The sequence below is a fragment of the Aphis gossypii genome, unplaced genomic scaffold (genome assembly GCF_020184175.1).
Source record: "Aphis gossypii isolate Hap1 unplaced genomic scaffold, ASM2018417v2 Contig00222_ERROPOS65107, whole genome shotgun sequence".
NCBI classification, from domain to species: Eukaryota; Metazoa; Arthropoda; class Insecta; order Hemiptera; family Aphididae; genus Aphis; species Aphis gossypii.
This window is the reverse complement of record NW_026083032.1, coordinates 28,041-44,223: the sequence shown is the minus strand read 5'-3', so window position 1 is coordinate 44,223 and position 16,183 is coordinate 28,041. Positions and strand designations below refer to the sequence as shown.

Below are 16,183 nucleotides of genomic sequence, written 5' to 3'. Positions count from 1 at the left end.
TTTTTTATCTTATCGGTAAATGTGCTAATGACTAGTGACAAGTCGATGCGATCGGTCTCGGTCGTTTGTCCATAATCCATAATATGCAGTTGAGCAACGAGCGGTACATCGAGACTACGAAAAGTTTAAGTTTACGATTAAAAACACAGTTTAAACTATTTTATCAAATTTTTACCTAATGGATAAATTTATAATTCGTAATACTACAGCCAGTGATACTAGCCAACCAGTTCCATCAGGCAGTTCAGTAAAAAACAAGAAAACATCAGGTAACCGTAGTTTTAGTACAGATTTTATTAAATTTGGATTTCGACGTTATGAAAATAATAAAATGGTTCAACCACAATGCGTTGTATGTGGAGAAATTTTAGCCAATGAAGTTTAAAACCCTCCAAATTAAAAAGGCATCTTGATACCAAACACCCAAATGTAAAAAACAAACCTACCGAATATTTTGAACGCTTAAATGACCAGTTTAAAAGTAGTACAAATTCAATGAAGATCTATTGTCACGTAACAGTTTCTGCTGTGAAGGCTTCATATTTATTAGCATATAGAATTGCTAAAAATAATAAACCTCATACTATTGGTGAAAATCTTATTCTGCCCGCTGCAATAGATATGTGTAGATACTGAAATATTAGGAAAAGAAGCGGAAAATAAATTAAAAACAATACCAGCTTCAAACAATACTGTTCAGAGACGCATTGTTGATATAAGCGAAAACATAAAACAACAATTATTAAACAGATTAAGCTCAAAACCCATATTTCTATTTTCTATTCAATTAGATGAAAGTACAGACGTTCAAAATAAAGCTATATTATCTGTATTTATAAGGTATTTTTATGACGAGAATATTCACGAAGATTTTTTGTACTGCAACAGCTTGAGCACAACGACAACCGGTGAAGATATTTATAGCTCTTGAGACAATTTTTTTATAGAAAACAATATTCAGTGGACAAACTGTGTAGGTGTAACTACTGATGGTGCGGCATCGATGACGGGTAAACATGTTGGTGTGGTATGACGTATAAAAGATGTAGCCCCGGATGCCGAATGGACTCATTGTATGCTTCACAGAGAGGCACTTGTGTCAAAAAAAATGTCAACTGAATTAAATAAAGTTCTTAGTGAATTTGTTAAAATTATTAATTTTATTAAATCTGGAGCATTAAATAGTAGACTGTTTTACAAACTCTGTGAAGAAAATGATCAAAAAGTTAAATCACTTTTACTTCATTCAGAAGTACGTTGGCTTTCTCGAGGAAAATGCCTATTCAGACTATTTCAACTTCGTCACGAAGTCTTGGAATTTCTCAACAATAAAAATTCCGATTTGAAAAACTATTTTTGTGGCAGTAAATGGCTGATAAAGTTGGCATATTTAGTAGATATTTTTACCATGCTTAATAATTTAAATTTGTCGATGCAAGGTAAAAATTTTGACATTTTTGATCAATCAAAAAAAAATTGCTTCGTTCAAAAAAAAAAATTATTATTTACAAAAAAAAAGGAAATAGGAAATATTGATATGTTTTTTGTACTTAGCGAGTTTCTAGAAGAAGACGACTCAGTGAATGTCAATGATATCAAAACAATTATTTCATTGCATTTAAATCAAATATCAATTGCATTGAATAGTTATTTCCCAAAAGATATTCGTGACGATTTTCAATGGATTGAAAATCCTTTTACTGTTTCTATTGAAAAGTTGAACTTCAATACGCTTCTTGAAACTCAAATTATCGATCTTTCTTGTGATAAAACTTATGAATATAAATTTAAAAATGAAACTCTTGTAGATTTTTGATGTGCAGTATATAAAGAATATCCAGAACTTTCAATTAATGCAATAAAAAAACTATTCTTTTTTCCTACCACTTATTTGTGCGAAAAAGGATTTTCTACCATGGCCAATATTAAAACAAAACAAAGAAACAGATTAGATGTCACACATGACATGCGCATCAGTTTATCTGAAATTGTACCCCAGTGGGAAATTTTATGCAACAGTGTCCAAAATCAAAATTCACACTAAATTTTCTATTATACTATTTTTTTGTATTTTTTATAATTTATTTTATTTATTTATAAATTAAGTTATTATTATTCAGTATATTGTATTCGTATTGTATTTTATAAAAAATTCAATGATAAAATTATAGTAAAAATCTTATTTATTTACGGCATAATTTTTTTAGGGGGGGGGGGGGGGTTGCATACCTAATAAAGATTAAATTTATGGGTCGCCATTGCAAAAAGGTTGGGAAACGCTGATCTAGTATATGAATTATGTTTATAACTTTTGACAACTTCGTCATTTTCCACATGAACACGATCACCACACTTATATTTTTTATATAATGAACATTTCCAATAAGTTTTTGTTACCTTTTGTTTTTCGTGGTAGAACATGTAACTATTATGTACGAGTATATCTGTACCACGATCAATTTTTACGTATTTTAAAACCATAGTAAATAAATACTTATTGCGTTAAAATAAAATTGGATGGTCAAAATTACAGGTTGCACTGTTATATGATTTTTGTGACAGGTACCGGTATGTGTTAGCATTAGTATTGTTATTAGTAGGTACCTACTATTCCAGAACACATTGGGATTTTTGTGCCCATAATATAATAATGTTCTAAAACGATATACGTTATCGATATGATTTTAAAACTTCACACATTTCACACTAAATCAAATAGTATGTTATTTATTAACTGCAGTATAGATAACAAAATATATTACATGATAATCAAGTTTTATTATTATTTTTTTTACGAACAATTTATGCGCGAACAATTGTCTTATTCGAATAATTGTCCTGCGAATAATTGTCACGAGATTAATTGTCGCGCGAACTATTTTAGACGAACAATTGACGTGATACCGAGCTTTCTGATGAACATACAAGTGGAGTCATCAGCTATGGCCACATAAAGCATTTTCCCACACAAATCATACGTTTGTGATTTACTAGTTAATAGTTAAGCCTAGAAATTTTTACTATATTATCATCACAACAAGTATACTATTTGATTAAAATTTCAGATGCATAAACATAGTACACAATAAAAAATAAGTTTGTTTTTATTGTTAACTTGTTTCCCCAATTTATGTCCAGAAAACACCAGCTATGGTCAGTGAAATAATATATTATCCACTTATGACCACTTAAAAAAAAATCTAATTAACTGAAGTATTATGATATTTTATAATTATGTATTGTCGTATAGTCCGATTACTTGGACGTATACCAAAATAAAGTAAAACCAAAAATGATGTGAAATATTTTATTTGAACGCGACGTCCAGTGGTGATCGAGTCACACGATCACCACCACTGACCCCTTTTCTGCCTTAACCATATCTCTTATATACTAAATTTACAATTGAGTAATTATCGATTGTTACATCTTTCTCTTATTATACTAATTTACATTTCACACACCTTAACTTACGTAATTATTATTTTAACTCGATTAATAACTAATTTTATTTACATTTCTTACTACTATGTTTTGATTACTATGCTAACTAATATATAAAAGTTTAACAACACTATATTTCAAAATTGTTATCTTAACCTATTTAAATTCAATTTTTTATTATTGCTTAATTATTGAAATTCATTAAATCCTAATACAACAGTATATAGGTAATACATAACTATATAAAATTATACTTAAAAATAATTTCATTACATTTTAAAAATCAATAATTCAAATTATTACAACAATTAACTGACAATTTTTTTTTTATTTAAAATATATTGATATAACAGTTTTAAAATTATAAAATAAAATAAACAAACATAATAATATTAATATGTTTTAACAAAAACAGTACCTACTGTGAAACAAAGAATTATTTATTTTAATGATTAAGAATTATTTAATTTAACAAACAAATATAAAATTAAAATAACAATAAAATAAAATATTATGTAGGTACCAAATCTAAGTATTAAAAATAGTTTAGTATTATATGCTGTGTAGCTAGGAACATTTTTCGTTAAACATAACAGTCTTACATTTTAACATTGTTCAGTCTCAACATTTTTGATATTTCTTTCTTTTTGACTTGGGTACTTGTTGTACTGGCCATTTAACAACATTTTCAAAGACTGATTTTAATGACCACCGTGTTGGCAAAATTAAAGTATTAGTATCATGACTTGTAGATGATTGGTTTTGTGATTCACTGGTACTGAAATAGCTTGTGGTTGTTGGTTCTGAATTATTTAGTATTAATTGTATAGGTGGTGGGCTAATATTAGAAATAGTAATTGAAATTTGTGTGGTTGATTCGCTTGTTTGTCCATTATCAATTTCACTTGCACATTTTGACCACATATTAAATAGCATTGTTACTTTAATGCTTTAATATCACCATCCCACTCATATCCTCATATATTGGCTTTTTTTTTTTTTTTAATTCTTTCAGTAGAATAAAATCAATATTTTTTTCAATTAATTTCAAATGTAATTTTATTTCATTATTTTGGTAGTGTTTCGTTGTATCGGAACAGAATATATTATGATTTTGGTGTAATCTACATTATCTACATTCAATGAAAATAACGTAGTAGATTTAAAATCAGATTGAATATTTTTTGACGTACTTGGTGTGTTCATTATATTAGATAACGCAGTTGGCATATCAAATTTGCTAATTTCACAATCATTGTTGATTCGCCATAATTTTTGAGATGATTTGAGAGGTCCGCACACAGCTACATCAAGTGGTTTTAGGATGCGTGTAGAATTTGGGTAAAGAGAAATCAATATTAAGCCATTTTCCTGACAGCGCTTACTCAGGTGTAAGCTTAGATTTAAAATATAGCCATCCAGGAGACGCAGGTTTTGCAATCTTAGTTGGAATGCGCTCACATTTGTAAATTGCTTAGGAGGTGGCTAAATTCTTAAAGTGTTGGATGCAAATAGATTTGTTATATTTTCTTTGTTAGAATTTGTCTGTTTGTCACTTACATTGACCCATGAGGCCTTAATATAAGTTTTCCTTAAGGAACTAAATAGAAACAGGTTTCATCCATATTAAATACCCTCTCTGAATAGTTCAAGATATACACATCCGCGAAGACAGGGGAATTGGGGCGGTCGCGATATGTCAGCCACCGGCTGTACAGTCCGTCTCGGGCTCCGGGACCGGTCGGTTTCCGCGTGTGGTGCGTTGGTCGCTCTACGAAAAACCGCCGTGTAGTCGTTCCACCCGCGGTGTAAGCTTCCTACGGTACCGGGTTCTTGCGTAGATGCGCCAGTGGCATCCGGTTCACTAGTACTACCGTAGTCGCGGGGGGGAGTGTTTCGGCGCTGGCCGCTGGCAGTAACTACTGGTTTTTTTCCATGCAGTTCTGAAAAATCGAATGGCTACAGTAAGAATACACTATTCTGTCTTAGGACCAGAGGGACGATGGACAAACATCCACCTCCGAAACGCGCTGATTTTTTTATAACGAACTCAGTATTCACGTAATCTAATCAATTAATCTAAAAATAATTAAGAGAAATCTTACACAGTAAAATCAAAGTCGGAATAGATTTTGTAATAAACTTCTGAAACCCAGCACTCTTACAGCTCGGCGCAAAATGCTCGTCTCACATAATATATTGTTTGAAATCTTCGTTGATTGGTAAATTCAATAGTTTTTGGTTTCCATACCTTTCTTCTCATACGCTAAATTTTGGTTCATCTTTTGGAAATCTATCACGAAGTGCTATCGTATACAATATATGATGTGTCACACTGACACGGTCGTGTCGCACGAATTCCGCGATCTCACCCGCTAGACCCCCTTGCCTAGGTATCACCACTCGTTCGATAATCAATCAGGACGCCCGAGCGATTAATCGAACCAGTTTCTGAGTCGGCGATGAGTACCGAAGCTCCCGCGGCGTGGGTGACGACCACCGATAGGTTCGGCGGCGTTTGTCTGTTGTTAACCGTTCGTTACGACCGATCTCCACCCGCCGCCTTACGTAGTCCGTAATTGCCGCGACTTATATATATATATATATGCCCGTACACTTTTGTTTACTTTTTCGAGTTTCATCATTCATACCATTACCAAGATTAATTTGCCCATAATATTTATTGCCGTCGTACTCCAAATGTTGACGAATAGTCATTTCATCAACCATAAGGCTGCAATAAACAGGATAAGCTGAGTGTTTTACTTTAAGAGATAGAGTTTTGAAAGCTTCATGCGTAAAGCCAGGCTCAGCGTTCATGTGAGAATACCATTTTGATAGAGTGCGAGGGTGTGGAAGTATAGTGCTAAGTTCTTTTCTTACATAAGCATAAGCCTTGACAGAAAAAAAATGAAGGGATAAAGTGAATTGGTGTAAAGCAGGACTATATTTTCTAGGAAGTTGTTTCCCAGCATTTTTTTTTGCCCAATTGGTAATCAAATCACTATGCTTACCAAAAGAATCCAATAATGTGTTGGTATCCTCGGCATTGATAAGATTTTTCTTCTGAAGATTATGAATTATAGACTTCAAGGAAGCAATTTTCTTACTCTGACGTCTTGCTGTTTTGTTGGAGTAACTTCAATTTTTTGTTCTTCAGTTTTACTTCATCTGACAACTGACGAACACCACGTTTTAAAAATAGCCGTCTGGGAGTATCGCAAGAATCAATCTCAGAAGCAGCCACAAATGATGAAATTAAATTTTTCTAAAATACCGGTAAAGTGCACGATTTATCATGTTCAGATATATTTACGAAATTTGAATTCTCAGGTGTTAATGGCATCACTCCACATTCATTAATATCATCAACATTAATGGTAACAGACACGTCTTTAGTGGATATTTCATTTTCATTAACAGTAATAGGAATCTATAAATTAAATTGAATTTATATTATTGTTAAACATTGTTAATTAAAGAATAAAACCAATTACTTGATCTTCATGTTCCTTGGCGCTAACAGAAGTGTTTGTATTTAAGAAGGTAGATTTGTTGAATCTGATACTGATTCTCCATTACAAATAACAAAATCAGGTACTTAATAAAATATTGTGGCTTAAACAAGAATGTTAAAATGTATTTAATTTAATCAACTATGTACCAATAATAAGCATTAGCCTTGACAGAAAAAAATGAAGGGATAAAGCGAATTGGCGTAAAGCAGGACTATATTTTCTAGGAAGTCGTTTCCCAGCATTGCTTGCGATGATGTTGAGGTACTATATGAATTAGCTGGTGAACTCAGTTGACATTGGTACATAATATTGTTGTAATTTGGTGGTTCTTGATAAGGTTGTGTTTGAGGAGTTGATTATTTGTCATTTATCTCAGAGATTAAAGTGAGGGTCCTAAGTTTAGCTTCTTTGATCGCTTGTGGTGAAATTCGTTTAACCGTCATAACAATACTTTTGTAAAACATATCAACATCATCCTCTTCACATAGGTATGGTTTTCATACTTGTGGCCAATAATTTATTTTGTTCTTGGATACTTAATATTGTATCCTTCGTATCCTTTGAACGTTTGGCCAAAATAACAGAAATCTTATCTTCCTTTTACCGAATACGTTTCCCTGCATATGAAGTTGAGGGTAAATCGGACATGGTATTTTCTGTTAGTTCTTCGTTGTCTTGTAAATTTTCTTTGACGTCTTCAGGTTTAATATCGTCAGTAGTAGATGCATTTGAAATATCGGTATCAGTTATTTCCATATTTGTTATAGTGCTATAGTAAAAATACTTCAAATACATTTATAATTGTATGATAATAAATGTATATATTACTCTTTGTGATTAATTAGTTTTTTTTGGGTATACATAAACTGTATTATGAATCAATTTTAGAATGTAATATAAGTATCAGCATACCTACTTTCGTACTCAACAGTGTCCAAAAATGATAAATTCATTACACATTTGTTATTTTTTTATATGGAGCCGCTGACCCTGTCGGAAGTTTTTTCTTTTGCTTCACATACGTGTCTCGAATATTCTTCCAGCGTTTTTTACAGCCATCGCCTACACAATAGGTGGAGTGAAGACAAAGAATAAATAATTAATTTAAATATAAGAGTATATTATTGTAGTCTGTCGATAACGCATAATGTGTAGGCGGCTCTGAGAATATTGTAGCTACGCGACATCCGCAAGCGAGCCGCAGAGTCAGTCGATCCAGCACTCTTAAAACTGTACGTTGTCTAAACTGTACGAACTAAATATTTTGACTCATTTTAAAATTATATTAGTATAAAAATTCTTATAACTGTTTGTTGTACTTTCTCTAAAAAATTTGAATCTCACACTACCGAAAAACAACGTTCGAACGGAACAACCAGGACGGGCACTACATTTGCGGTGCAATCTAAATATACTGTTGTTTAGCAGGTTGGATAATACGAGGTGCAAACTGAATGACTTTGAAAAGTCAATGTAGCTGGCCAGATATTAATTACGTATCGTGGTAAAACCTTTGGGCATTGTTCGAATTTAAACATGACGTAGATGTTTAGGGTAAAAAAATAAGTAACTTCTTAATGAAACACAATATATTATGTATGTATTAATATTTAGAAAATGCACCTACGTAATACTTAACTAATATTTCAAGATACGTGGCTAACTATACATATAATATCCAAATACCATTTATAGTCGGGAGCAAGAAAAATAAGCACTGCCCGTCATGCTCCAAGCGGCAGTTTTTGTAAAGTGGTTATCAAATTATTAAACCCGGCTAGGAAATTTTTCTGTTGTAGAGTTAAAAGATGGAGTTAATTATCCTTCGCACTTAAAATCCACTAGGAATTCCACCAAATAATCTATGTTTAAAAATTGGAGCTCTAATAATGTTATTGCGTAACCTTATAGCTCCAAAACTTTGTAATGGTACACGACTTGGAGTTGAGACCTTACATAAAAATCTTATTGAAGCAACTATCTTTACGGGCTGCAGTATGGAAAAAACCATTTTTCTACCAAGAATACCTTTGATTGCATCTGACTACCACTTTTAATTAAAATGGCTACAGTTTCCCGTTAAGGTATGTTTTTCCATGACAATTAACAAAGAGCAAGGGCAGTCTTTGAAAGTGGCAAGAGTGGATTTAAGGAATGACTGTTTCCCCCATGGCCAATTATACGTTGCCTGTTCTCGTTTAAGCTCTTTTGATAGTCTGGTAATACTACTTCCCGAAGGAAAAACCAAAAATATTATAAATATTGCGAAACGGCTTTGCACAAAAAGACCATTTTTCACACAACAATATTACTCATAGTATTGTAAATCTGAAAAAATTACACAAGAATGATGCCGGGTAATTATAAAAAAAAGCAAAAACGATTTACTAAGCATAAAAATATATTGCACTCAACAATAAAACTTATTCTTAAATAATATTGTAAATATGAAAAAAAAACAAGAATACAAAAGTGGTTACACATTAAAAAATTATATATAATTATTTAATTTATACTTAAAAGACTTTGCTTCCACACTATATTACTCCTAAAAGGAGTTTTTTTGTGCAACGCCGGATAATTCAGCCAGTATATCTATTTAGATCATGTATAAGCATTAATATTTTGAATGAATTTGGTAACCTAATATGAAGATTTTCATTCTCCATCACATCATCAATAGTTAGGTCGACTTCCTCTTTAATGACGTGTTGGATAAAGTGCTTCCAAATTCCTGGTGTGTATTGATTGATGCAATCGATCAAAAGTTTTATTCTGTCCGGAATTTTGAAAGTGGTATTGTTTATCTTCACGTATTTTTTTTTTTTATTTAAGACCATTCAAGTTCGATAAAGTTGAACTCACAATGATACGGCGGAGTCCGTTATAATGTCATTTATTATTATTTTACATGTTAACGTATGTAGTGTACTACAAAAATGTGTTTCACGATGTCCATAAGCCGTATCTTATTCATCGGCCTATCGAACTTTCGTCCTTTTCTTCCAACCAATTTTCAAGTTCTATCTTTTTCCAGGTTAATGTTGGGCATTTTTCACTTTTAACTGAATGATTAGACGCATTGTCCAATACTATGACAGAATAGTCTTTGAGTAATGAAATGACGCCTTTTAACCAGTCCAAAAATGCATCGCCGTTCATTTCTCCATGGTAATATGCTGAGCCTTTTTTCGATTCAAATACCAATAAGCCGCCGTAAAAAAATCTCTCCTCTGACCCAATGTGTACAATAATGAGACGTTTAAACTTTTGCTGTTGGATTTGAGGCGCATGTTGATAGACCGGACACAAAGGCTTCTCTGTGGTACATAACGGTATTGACCTGCCATATTCTATCGTTGCAGTCACCTACGTTGACTCAGGTCTCGTTCAGGTAGTAGATCATTCTTCCCTGTTATCGGTATTTGCATGTCTTCGATGTGTTTTGTACGTCACAACACAATGTCTTCTCATTCCATGAGAGCGCTGTTACGACCGCGTTTGACGTAGACAAAATTTAAGTCACGTATAATCAAATGAAGAGTAGACCTTTTGTACTTGTGCAAGTCTGAGTCTTCGTTAACTGTTACTAAAATCTTGTTCAGTGTTATCAACTGTTTTCTAAAACAAAACTCGTGCACCTTCCTACGTATGGCGTTTCGTTCAAAATCGCCAAGATTTTCTTTAAAAGTTGCTAGAATTTTAGTTTTATCCGGTGATCTAACACTTTTTTCATTCCTATATTCAGCAATCATTAACTGAGCAGTCCTTTACTCAGTATCCAATTCTTTGGAAATAATCTCCACCACTTATTTTATTGTTGGAATAGGAAACGGATCTCACATTCTCAAAATGATCATCCTAGTATAGCCGTTGAAACAATAAACAATTGTAATTCTGATTTATTTTTGTGTATATACTTTTTATTAAAAAGGCTACATTACCAGTTTAAACTGCAACGCCCTAAAGAACATTCTCAACGCTGAAATGAATGAAAACATTTCTGCAAAACGCTATTTGAGAAAACCAATAAAGTTAATATTATTAACAATAAAACTAAATCTTAATTTAAAATAATATAATCATTAATTATTTTATAGTGTTATAATTTAACCACTTCACATAGAAAATATAATTTAAGTGTGGTAATTGTTTATTTTAATGTTCAGTTTTTCTAAAATCAATGTTGTGTGGTTCTTTTGAAATACTTTCAATTTTAAAAGTGAGTTCTTGAACACGTGTAGATTGTTTTGTACCCTTTTTTTTACTTAAATTTTCTGCGATAGAGATTTTTCCTTAGGCATTTCTTCACTTTCATTTTTAACAGCAAATTCTTGAACACTAGTAGGTAGTTACTTTACTTATGTGTTTTGGTGTTAAATTATCAAATTTATCATTGTTTTTTTTTAAATAGACTTGACTCATTAGAAGTGATGTCATTTGTTAAATCATCATCAGATAATGTTAGATCGATGACCTCAATTTCAGGTTTGGATGATGAAGTAGGTTTAGAATTCTTCATTTTATTCACAAAATAGACTTAATTCATTAGAATTGATGTCACTTGTTGAATCATCATCATAGGTAATGAGCTTTACAAAAACGGTCATAATATTACGAAATCACGCTTAACTCTTTTTTTACTACCTTTTATATTACAAAGTTTTATGGGTGAAACCATTTTCGACTAAAAACGTACCCTTCCATTTTGGCCGATTCACTTTTCGACCAAAACATTTTTGTAAAATTATGGCAAAATATTTTAAAATAAAATATAAAAAATTATTTTAAATTTAAGACTATATCAATATATTTTTATATTAATATGTCACATTATGTATAATATATTTTTAAATTATAAAATAATAATAATAATAATATGTAATTTTGTCAAAAGATACAAGATACTATTATTGTAACAAGCATATTTGTAATGAATAGTACCAAGAAATTTTAGTTTAATTTGCAGAACCTTCAAACTTAAATATATGAAACAATAATGATACTTTTTATCGTGTGTGTATTATTAATATCGTTTTGTAAATAATTTTGTCAAGAATTGTATTTTTACAAATAATAATTCTCCAGATGCAATTGTAAGATAATCTAAAATTGAATTTTATACTTATTTTTTATAAATTTCTTATATAATATTGTGCATACGAGTATATTGTGGCATATTAATACAAAAATAATGTTAATATTATTTTCTTATATTATATTAAAAATGTGCTGTAAATTATTTTTTACCGATCAGATTTAGGTTAGGTTAGATCAAATTGATACCTAATAGAATAAGAATTTATGCAAAAAAAAAATTTTTTTAATGATAAAAACAATTTCAATTGCTGTTACGAGTGCGTTAAATCGTATTTATATAGAAATTTTTCTCGTTTTTTAAAGCATTTAAATCTGTTCTCTTCAATTTTAAAGCACGATATTTAAATGAAGTGTTTAATGTAAATTGTATGATGACATAATTAAAAAACAGTGTAATCTCGAGTCTATGAATTACAAAGCGCATCATGCCTGAACGAAATCTGAATCTTATACCAATGTTGAAAATTACTACAGAACCTCGTACCTTAGAACAGTTAACACTCCTCATTTTGTATTGTAATGAAACTGAAAATTAAATAAGTCTATATAATTATATACACACTAATGTAAATAGGAAATTTTTTTATATACAGAAAGAACCGGGCATGCAACGTGACACGGTATTACACCGATTTAGGACTGATAGCTAGACGTTCAATTACCATTTTTCGTATTTATTTATTGACTTGAGTACTTGATCTATTTTTTTAGTGACTTGGTTTTTAAAACAATCGAATACCATTTCAAAAAAGAATTTCCGGTAAAACGATTTTCACTCGACCCCCAAAGGCGGCTTCCTCAAGCCCCGGAATCGTTTTTCACCAAAGCTAGCCTTATCACAAAAAACTGAAATTGTGATTATTAGACTTATTACGATATTTCCTTTACATTCCCATCTCTGACCTATGGTACTCACTTACAGCAAGTTTCACAAGGCTAGCCGGATAGTAATGTATAAAAGGTATAACTGGAAAATATGATGACATTTCCATATTTACATTTAATTGTAGTGTATAATTTTCAAATCCTTTAAATACACCATACATGACATATACCAGCGGTTTTCAAACTGTGGTACGCGTACCACTAGTGGTACGTGAAAGACTACATGGTGGTACGCGTAAGGCTACATGGTGGTAGAACGGAAAATTAAAAATAAATATTCGATTCTGATCTCATTGAAAATTTTTTATTTAATTCATATTTAATTTTAAAAAACTAATGAATAAAAATAATTATGTTGCAATATTTTACTGCCATATTATTTAAAATAAATGTATTTAACTAAAAAGTAAAGTATTTAAATTGTACAATTTGAATCGTCCTATTTTAAGTCATTAGCGGTACGTGACTGATTAATAATATACCTAAGTGGTAAGCAAAAAAAAAAATTTTGATTTCACTAGTGGAAAATAATAAAGTTATTTTCAATAGTGCCCATAAAGAGCAAAAAGATAATTATTTTAAAGATAATATTTGGAAAAATATATCTGAAGAAGTAGGAAGATCAAGTATGTATTGAAAATATAATTTTCAAGTATTTAGTAATTTACACGCAAACTTTATTTTAATATTAATTATTTATTCTTTGTCTACACTCCACCTATTGTGTAGGCGATGGCTGTAAAAAACGCTGGAAGAATATTCGAGACACGTATGTGAAGCAAAAGAAAAAACTTCCGACAGGGTCAGCGGCTCCATATAAAAAAATAACAAATGTGTAATGAATTTATCATTTTTGGACACTGTTGAGTACGAAAGTAGGTATGCTGATACTTATATTACATTCTAAAATTGATTCATAATACAGTTTATGTATACCCAAAAAAAACTAATTAATCACAAAGAGTAATATATACATTTATTATCATACAATTATAAATGTATTTGAAGTATTTTTACTATAGCACTATAACAAATATGGAAATAACTGATACCGATATTTCAAATGCATCTACTACTGACGATATTAAACCTGAAGACGTCAAAGAAAATTTACAAGACAACGAAGAACTAACAGAAAATACCATGTCCGATTTACCCTCAACTTCATATGCAGGGAAACGTATTCGGTAAAAGGAAGATAAGATTTCTGTTATTTTGGCCAAACGTTCAAAGGATACGAAGGATACAATATTAAGTATCCAAGAACAAAATAAATTATTGGCCACAAGTATGAAAACCATACCTATGTGAAGAGGATGATGTTGATATGTTTTACAAAAGTATTGTTATGACGGTTAAACGAATTTCACCACAAGCGATCAAAGAAGCTAAACTTAGGACCTCACTTTAATCTCTGAGATAAATGACAAATAATCAACTCCTCAAACACAACCTTATCAAGAACCACCAAATTACAACAATATTATGTACCAATGTCAACTGAGTTCACCAGCTAATTCATATAGTACCTCAACATCATCGCAAGGAATTTTGCCATTAAATTATGATGACACGTCTAATCTTTAAGTATTTAACTATTTTAATTTTTTTTTTTTAACTTTAATAATTAGTGCTTATTATAAGTATGTGCATACCAAGGTTCCTAGGTATTTATAATGTTAAGTTTTTTGTTATATTTTAAAATTCACTTAAAAATATTAAATCGGCTTTCGAAATATTTCAACATCCACATCTTTACGGTTCCTCATACGTGGCACGCTACACACATATTAACATATCACGCAGAAACCTTGGAATGTCTGAAACGCATTGCTATAACGAGTGTGAGAGAACTATTAAACGTATTTATTCTGAAGTAAAAAATGCAATCCATTCAGAAGTACCGATTATTTAACTGGCTATAAAAAGGCCGCTTATGGGTGTGGCAAAAGGAGCAGGTTTTAAAGAAATAAAAACTGCAAAAAAAAAGACATAATATGGAAATATTAAAGATTATAATACATTTTTCGCTTCTCCAAAACACGGTTTAACGATATATATTGAAAAAAAATGTATTTGTACACCTAAAAAATGTAATTTAGTGATAGAGGCGACGTATGATATATCTCGTACATAAAATTCTTCGGAAAATAGATAAATGATTAAAAGTAGTAAGTTGTAGACAATGTACATTGATAACACAGACCACGATAAAAAAAAAGCGAAAAACTTCATTTTGACGAGAAATACATGATGATTACATTAACGACGTGTATAAAAGTTTATAACAAAAATAGAACCCTCTAACTTAAGTAACAGTATTAGTTAAACTAAAACTCATTAACACAACGAAAGTAATAAAATAGAGTAGAAGAAGGGAGAGTACAAGTGTTGCTGCTGAGTGTGACACATCATATATTATATACGATAGCACTACGTCATAGTTTTCCAAAAGATGACCCAACATTTAGCGTATGAGAAGAAAGGTATGGTAACCAAAATCTATTGAATTTACCAATCAACGAAGTTTTCAAACAATATATTATGTGAGACGAGCATTTTGCGCCAAGCTGTATGATGATGATATGAAGCTGTATTATGATAAATTTCTGTTTTATCACTTATCAGTGTTGTTTATTACAATTATTTATTTATAACTAATAACTATTTTATAATAGCTGGCGCTTGTGTTTTGAGACTTAAGTGATTGTTTTAAATTGTTGAGTGATTTTTCAATTTCAAAGTTTATTGTAACTAGGTATTTAACTGGAAATGATTTAAAAATTGTTTTTTTTTTATGTGCCTCATAAGTACACATAAAGCTGAGATAATAATTAGCTCAAAAGTGCTCGTCAACCTCTTGTCCATTAATCTGAATAGAAAAATATTTAACTTTGCGTGAAAAATAAATGTTACCTAATCTAATAATTTTAACATATATAGCAAGTTAAAAAAATTCATGAAAATCGGATATTTTACTATAAATAGGGTTAAGGTTATAATATAACAGAATTGGCACATATACATTATACTTAGTAAAAACTAATTATATTTTTTTGTTTGCTATTAGAGAAAAAAACATAATAAAAAATGTTTGATGTTTTAAAATTAAACGGAAAAAGAAAAACAATTTTTGAATCTAACCATATGTTTTTAAGATGATCTGAATATCATTACTTCAAAGCCCTCACACTACATAATTCATTTGAGTAATATATGATGTAGTATTTAATAAA

General features: G+C 30.7%; 1 pseudogene; it reads left to right on the top strand.

The window, feature by feature from the left end:
- Window positions 1–13,461: 13,461 nt before the first annotated feature.
- LOC114132721 (uncharacterized) lies at window positions 13,462–14,311 on the top strand (annotated as a pseudogene).
- The last annotated feature ends 1,872 nt before the right edge of the window (window positions 14,312–16,183 follow it).